The sequence below is a fragment of the Capsicum annuum genome, chromosome 12 (assembly GCF_002878395.1).
Source record: "Capsicum annuum cultivar UCD-10X-F1 chromosome 12, UCD10Xv1.1, whole genome shotgun sequence".
Classification (NCBI taxonomy): Eukaryota; Viridiplantae; Streptophyta; class Magnoliopsida; order Solanales; family Solanaceae; genus Capsicum; species Capsicum annuum.
In genome coordinates this window covers 220,739,642-220,747,953 of record NC_061122.1, presented here as the reverse complement: position 1 = coordinate 220,747,953, position 8,312 = coordinate 220,739,642, and positions in this window count along the sequence as shown.

Genomic DNA, 8,312 nt, shown 5'->3' with positions numbered 1-8,312 from the left:
TGTATTTGATTGATAAAAAAGAAGAGCAACAATTACAATGTTATAAAATCGTATTTGCTTGTTAGAAAAACTACACCAATCAGAAGAGGATAGCTTAAACGGAATCACTGGATTGTGATATTTGCAGCATAAAAAAACATGATGATAGTAGCAAAAAAAGGCCTAAATCGCTATATTTTGGAATTTAAAAATCGATGGCCACTCGGCGGCAATTGCTTTAGCCGAGTGGCTATTCTTGTCCTTTCCCTGAAAAAAAAATAGGAAATTACATGGCCAAAGCCCAAAATTTTAGGATAAGGTAGAAGCCCAAATTAAAAATAAAATGAAAATACTTACATATAAAACGACATATTTACTGGTATTTAGCAAAAATTTCAACTATTTTCAAAATTTCAGAAAATACCAACATTTAGCCATTGCAGATACATATAACTTATGTTAGATAAGTCCCATAGATACATGTAATAATTAAACTAATTAGCATGTTTTAAGGAATGTAACAGCTAATCTAGCATTAATGTAACAATTAACCCAATTAATTATGATAAAAACGCAATAATATCCCACAATATAAGGTAATTAGTTTGTTATTCCATCTTTTTAAACAATATTCTTTCCATAATTACATCATTGGATAGTAGATTCGAAGGAATTCTTCTATATATCTTTTGATATATAGTCTTTCATATATTAAATCTTGAACATCCGTGGTAAAAAAAAATTATTTTTTCAATGTTATCAATTAGAATAATAAGAAAAATTTGATTATTGTAAGATACTTTTGTTTTAACTTGTCACACCCATTTTTTACGAAAAAATTTAAATTTTGTTATAAAACAAGAAAGAATAAAGAAGAAGAGTAGAGAGAATAGAGAGAGTAATTCTTATTCCTCTTGAGGGATGAATTACAATGAGGAAAAATTCCTTTATTTATAGGGGAAAACTAACCTCGGATTTGTAACTTTTTCATAAATAGACATACACAATATATGGTAAAGTAGACATTCACTATATATGGTATATTTATAACACTCTCCCTTGAATGTCTAATTGATAGATAATATACAAATATGCTGCCTCATTAAAAAACTTACAAGAAAAACCCAGTGGGACAAAACCTCGTAACGGAAAAAGAGTTCAACGCGTATTAACTTCCCCTAATGATAACATCCTTGAACTTTTGCATCCCAGTCTTGTGCACCATCTTCTTGAAAGTTGCAGTTGGAAGAGACTTTATGAATAAATCAGCTACATTATCACTTGAACGAATCTGTTGCACATTAATAACATTATTCTTTTGGAGCTCATGTGTATAGAAAAGCTTTGGTGAAATGTGTTTAGTTCTATCTCCTTTTATGAATCCTCCCTTAAGTTGTGCTATGTATGCTGCATTATCTTCATATAAAGTCGTGGGTACTTTGTCACATTTTACACCATATTTTTTTCGAATGAGATGTATTATGGACCTCAACCACACATATTCTCGGCTTGCTTCATGAATAGCTATAACCTCAGCATGGTTCGATGAGGTCGCTATGATATATTGCTTTGTAGATCTCCAAGATATGACAGTACCCCCGCATATTAATACATAGCTTGTTTGAGATCGAGCTTTATGAGGGTCAGATAAGTACCCAGCATCATCATAACCAACAAGATCGGGACTGCAATTTGTAGAATAAAATAAGCCCATATCGGTAGTCCCTTTTAGATACCGTAATATGTGTTTGATTTCATTCCTATGTCTCCTAGTAGGAGCATAACTATATCTTGCTAACAAATTAACTGAAAAGGCTATATCAGGTCTTGTAATATTTGCAAGATACATTAGTGCACCAATTGTACTAAGATATGGTACTTCGAGACCAAGGAGTTCATCATTCTTTTCTTGAGGTCGGAATGGATCCTTATTCACATTAAGTAATCGAACAACCATCGGAGTACTTAATAGATATGCTCTATCCATATAGAATCATCTCAGCCCCTTTTTTGTATAGGCAGATTGATAGACAAAGATACCATTTGTCAAAATGCTCAATTTGCAAACCAAGGCATAATTTTGTCTTTCTGAGATCTTTCATCTCAAATTCTTTCTTTAGGTAATCAATTTCCTTTTGAAGCTCTATTGGGGTTCCAATAAGGTTTATGTCATTGACATAGACAATAAGTATAACAAACTCCGGCGTTGTTTTCTTTATAAAAATACATGGGCAAATTTTACCATTCGTATAACCTTCCTTAAATAAATATTCACTAAGACGGTTATACCACATGCGTTCAGATTGCTTCAAACCATACAATGATCCTTGCAATTTGATGAAATACATTTCCCAAGGTTTTGAACTATATGCTTTCGGCATTTTAAATCCTTCAAAAATTTTCATGTACATTTCATTATCAAGTGATCCATATAGATAAGTTATTACCACATCCATCAAATACATTTCAAGTCTCTCATGGACAGTTAAACTAATAAGATAACGCAATGTTATTGCATCCATAACTGGTGAATATGTCTCGTTATAATCGACACCAGTCCGTTATGAAAATCCTTGTGCAACAAGGCGTGCCTTATACTTTTGTATTTCATTTTTACTATTTCTTTTTCACACAAAGACCTATTTATAGCCAATGGACTTAACACCATTAGGTATTTGAGCTATAGGTCCAAAAACTTCACGTTTGACAAGTGAATTCAATTCAAATTGAATTGTTTTTTGCGATTTTGGCCAGTTATTTCTTTATCGACATTATATGAAAGATTGAGGTTCAAGATCCTTACTATCTTGCATGATTTTCGTTGCAACATTATATGCAAAAACATAATCCACTACTATTTCAGATCGATTCAAATTAGTTCCAACATCACTTAAATTTATGGATAATTCCTCATTTTCTTGAGTCTCAGCCTTATTGATTCCTTCAGGGATATCAACATTGCTCAAATCTTGAACTTCCATATGTGGATCTTTCGTAGTGTCATCTTGACCATTTGTTTTTCTTTTTCTAGGATTTCTATCCTTAGAACCTAATGGTCTACCACACTTCAAGCGTGTTTTAGATTCATTAGCTATGACACTAGTGGATGCTCCTTTAGGAACATCAATTCGAATTGGGACATTCTCTGTAGGAATATGTGATTTGGTAATCTTTTTCAAATCAGTATATGTGTCTGGCATTTGATTTGCAATTTTTTGCAGATGAATAATCTTTTGTATTTCTTGCTCACAAATAGAAGTACGTGGATCAAGATGAAATAGTGATGGATTTTTCCACGAAATTTATCTTTTGATGTCACTATCTTCTCTCTCTAATTTTAGGAAAACTATATTATCAAACCGATAATCTACAAATCGAGCAGTGAACATATCTCCCGTTAATGGTTCAAGATAGCGAATAATGGAGGGTCATTCAAACCTAATATTAATTTCTAACCTTCTTTGGGTGCCCATCTTGGTACGATTTGGTGGTGCTATAGGCATATATACACCGCACCCAAAAATTCTCAAATGAGATATATTAGGCTCTTGATTCAAAATCAATTGCAATGGAGAAAATTTATGATAATTTGTCGGTCTAAGACGAACAGGTGTTGCAGCATGCAAAATTGCATGACCCCAAACAGAAGTAGGCAACTTAGTTTTCATAAGTAATGGTTTTGCTATCAACTGCAGACGTTTAATTAACGATTCGGCAAGGCCATTTTGAGTGTGAACATGGTATACATGATGTTCCACTCTTATCCCAATCGATAAGTAATAGTCATTAAGTACTTGGGATGAAAATTCTGCAGCATTATCAAGGCAAATAGACTTAATCTGATTATCAGAAAACTGTGTCCGTAATCGTATTATTTGTGCCAATAATTTTGCAAATGCCAAGTTGCAAGATGACAATAGGCACACATGAGACCTCTAGAAGAAGCATCTATTAGGACCATAAAGTATCTGAACGACCCACTAGGTGGGTGAATGGGTCTATAAATATCCCTATGTATGCGCTCCAAGAACGTGAGGGACTCAATCCCAACTTTTGTTAGTGATGGCCTCTCAATTATCTTGCCTTGATAACAAGCATTACATGAAAATTCACCATTCGAAAGAACTTTCAAGTTCTTTAATGGATGCCCATTTAAATATTCTATGATTCGTCTCATCATTATAGATCTAGGATGTCCCAGGCAATCATGCCAAAGTACGAAAGTATTGGAATTAGTAAACTTTGCACAAATCTTTGTCCAATAGAGGCCAGAAGATAAAGCAGGAAACTTTTCTATAACACATGTATGCCCAGAGACATTCTTTGTGATACCAAGATATTCAAGATTCATCTCATCAATTGTCTTGATATGATAACCATTTTCACGGATATCTTTAAAACTCATCAAGTTTTTTTAAGACTTAGAATAAAACATAGCATTATTTATGATGAGTTTAGTTTCCTTGGGCAAGATTAAAATGGTTTTACGAAGCCTTCAATCAAATTAGCACTACCAGAAATTGTAGTAACATTAATCTTGCCCATATTTAGACGAGAGAAATATTTATCGTTTTTGAATATCATATGTGTAGTGCCAGAATCAATTAAACAAATATCTTCACAATTGGACAACTTACTTTGAAAAATATCCATATCTTCAAATAAAATGGCATACACCAAATAAAATATATATTAAACCTTTGTACAAAATAAATATTTATACTATAAGAAATTGTTAATCACACTTTACTAAGCAAAAAAGAATATGCTCAATTAGTGTGTGCTTAGCTTAGCTTAGCATTTATTTTTGAATAGTTTTAATAGTTTACTAAGAAAGAAGAAGAAGAAGAAGAATTGCATTTGCCAACAATCAATACTAATAAACTAATAAACAATAATAGACTGCATGGGCCACCAATCACGTCTTATTCTTTTTCTTTTGCAGAGCTTACATTTGCCTTATAATTAATGTATCATTTTTTTAATAAATAATAACAAAATTGTAATTAGATTTAATCTAATAATAAATGACAATAATATAATTAAGCTAATTAATACTAATCAAAAACTAATAATCATGCAAACAACTATTTTTACATGAATTCACTAACTCTTATCAATAAAAATAAATAAATTAAAAAAGCATTCACTCTTTCATGTTTACGGAACCATCACCAATTAAGTGATCAATCTTTTCTTCAGGGTGCTCGAAAAAGTCTGCTACATCCAAGCTTGTGGTGTCAACTTCATTTTCAGAGAGAAAGTTAGCCTCAGAATTTCTCTCTTTCTTCTTTAGTGATGCTTGATAAAGATCAACCATGTGCTTGTGAGCATGACAGTCACGTAAATAGTATCTTTTACCACCTCATCATAAATAAGTAATTTCTTCATGTTTCTCATCTCTTCTCTTTTTGTTCGATTAGTGATTAACACCCGGAACAAGGTTTCTTTCTTGATCATCACGACCACAACCATATCCACGACCAGGGCCATGAACTTTTCCATGCCTAGCATGGTGATCATGCATATCATTCACCTCAGGGAATGGCACAAATCCAGTAAGTTGATTCTCGTGATTTTTCATCAACAAATTATTATTTTGTTCAGCCACGAGAAGATGAGAACTCAGTTCAGTATACTTATTGAAACCTTTTTCTCGATATTGTTGTTGTACGAGCACATTCGAGGTATGAAAAGTGGACAGCGTCTATTCCATCATATCGTCATAATTGACCGTCTCTCCACATAGTTTCAATTGAGAAGAAATTCTGAACATGGCAGAATTGTACTCATGAACAGACTTATAGTCTTGAAAGCTCAGATGCATCCATTCATATCGTTCTTTTGGAAGGATGACCATCTTTAAGTGGTCAAACCTTTCTTTTAGGTTATTTCACAATATGAGTGGATCCTTATTAGTAAGGTATTCAATTTTCAGAACTTCGTCAAGATAATGACGCAAAAAAACCATAGTCTTAGCATGATTTTGACTAGATGTTGTATTTTCTTTTTTTATGGCATCTCCAAAACCCATGGCACCTAGGTGGATTTCAGCATCCAACACCCACAAAATATAGTTCAAATCCAAACTTTGAAGACCAACGAACTCACACTTCGTAAGATTGTTAGCCATATGGAAAAAGGAAGAAATAAAAAATAATACCTTAGCCTTAGCCTTCAAATTTGAGACGGTAGACTAAAATAAGGAAGAATAAAGAAGAAGAGTAGAGAGAATAGAGAGGGTAATTTTTTTTTCTCTTAAGGGATGAATTACAATGAGAAATCCCCCCTTTATTCATAGGTAAAAACTAACCTTGGGGTTTGTAACTTTTCCATAAATAGACATACACAATATATAGTAACGTAGACATTCACTATATATGGTAAAGTAGACATTCACTATATATGGTACATTTATAACAAATTTTAAGTTTCAAAAGGATTTTTATTATTAAGTGACAAAAGGAAAATTTATTTTGAAAAAGGATTATTATGTTTAAACTCAGAGTCGCCACTTGACATAAATCGGGTATGCCAAGTCACCTTTGGAAATCCTTTTTCAAAATGGTTTGACTCTAAAACTAATCCGCGCACAGAGATTTCGGCTAAGGAATTTTATTGACTGAGGAAAAGGTGTTAGGTACCCCTCGGTCCCGTGGTTCGACCATGGTCGCTCTGTAGAGTATATCGGCTAGCATGAACACTATGAATGTATAAACCAACAAACACATAAACACAAAAAAAAAAAACAATCAAACAAACAAAATCAAAATTATTGTCCAGTCCAATTTATTACAGACCTAAAATAAAAAGGTATTGAAATATGAACCTACGCTAACCTACACTAGTCCTAAACTACGCTCCAATGCTTTACTCGATGCCTCGGGCCTTGATCAGCGTCGTCTTCGAGTACAACTTTCTCGGAACAGATACCTTGGGGCATTCCTTGGTCAAATAGTACAATTGATCTAAGTGCGATAAAATAAAATCATTCAAAACATATTTCAAATATTCCACCAATCCACGATTCCTAAATCCCAACCTACCATTTTCCTATCGATGCCCGGTCTTAGACATGATACTATCAAGTTTGATGAATTTAACATTCATTTCAAATCAAATAAAAATAATCAATCAACACAAGCTGATATTTATTTTTATCAATTTTTAATCCCTTCTCCTAAATAGCTTTTCAATAGAAATTTTTTGTACGAGACATGGTTATCCAACCCATACCAACACCGAATTCATACCAAAATCAATTATCCATAACAACTAACATCAACGTCAATAAAATCACCCAATCATCATCATCCAACGCATAATCATAGAATCAATTTTTCAAATTTAAGATGAAATAAAAAGAGAGAGTTGAAGAATTGGATCTCAATAGTTGATTTTGATATATTGAAGATAGAATCGTCCGAAATACCTCGATTTGAGCCTCAATTACAAACCACACCAACTCACTAATGAGAAATATAACCCAAACAGATTTCAAACTCGATGGAAAACCTAAAAAAAATGAATCCAGCTTGATATCGAGAATTTGGGCATATTTTAATGGAAAAATAACTGAAATGAGGCCAAAGTTTATTGAATTTCGGTTGGGTTTCACCAATCTTCGGCTGGTACAGTCAATTTTTTATCCGTGGGATAGAATCCGACGAGGATTTGCTCGCTGAAAAACTCAACACAATTCGTCAATTTCGTAGACCTCTTTTTTGATCGTTTATCCTTTCATCCCCCTCCCTCACTTTCGTAATTCTATTCTCTCTCTCTTCATTCTATACGTGTATGTGTGTGTAACAATTATGTGTATGTATCATATTGTTGGTGAAATGGAAATTGTGATGTCAAAGAGTGTGTAATCCTCTCTGTGAATTTGTGTGTGTGAATACATGAGGAAGTATGTGTGAATTGTGATTGGAATTCTATGTGTGAATTGAATATTATGTATATGTACTCCAGTGATGGTGTGTGCATCCAGTGAGAGTATTCTATGACTCTTTATTGTGGAAAAGATGATGATCTATAATGGGGTTCCCCCTCTGTACGTCTTGTTGTATGTGTATTTATTTCTCTTAAGTGGTAAAAACAAAACGTGTTAGGGGAGGGGGATTAAAAGGTAGGGGTGGGGTGGTGAGGTGGGGGTAGGTGTGGGGTATGTGAGGGGTAGGGTGAGTTTGTTAAATTTTTTAGGATGAGGTGTTAATTTGTTATGGATTTATTGGAATTTTGTTATTTTTGTATATTTATGGGGGTATAATCATATGGGTGAGGGCGTATGATAAGGTTAGGTAAAAAATAGATAAATTTGGTTTTTGGGAGGG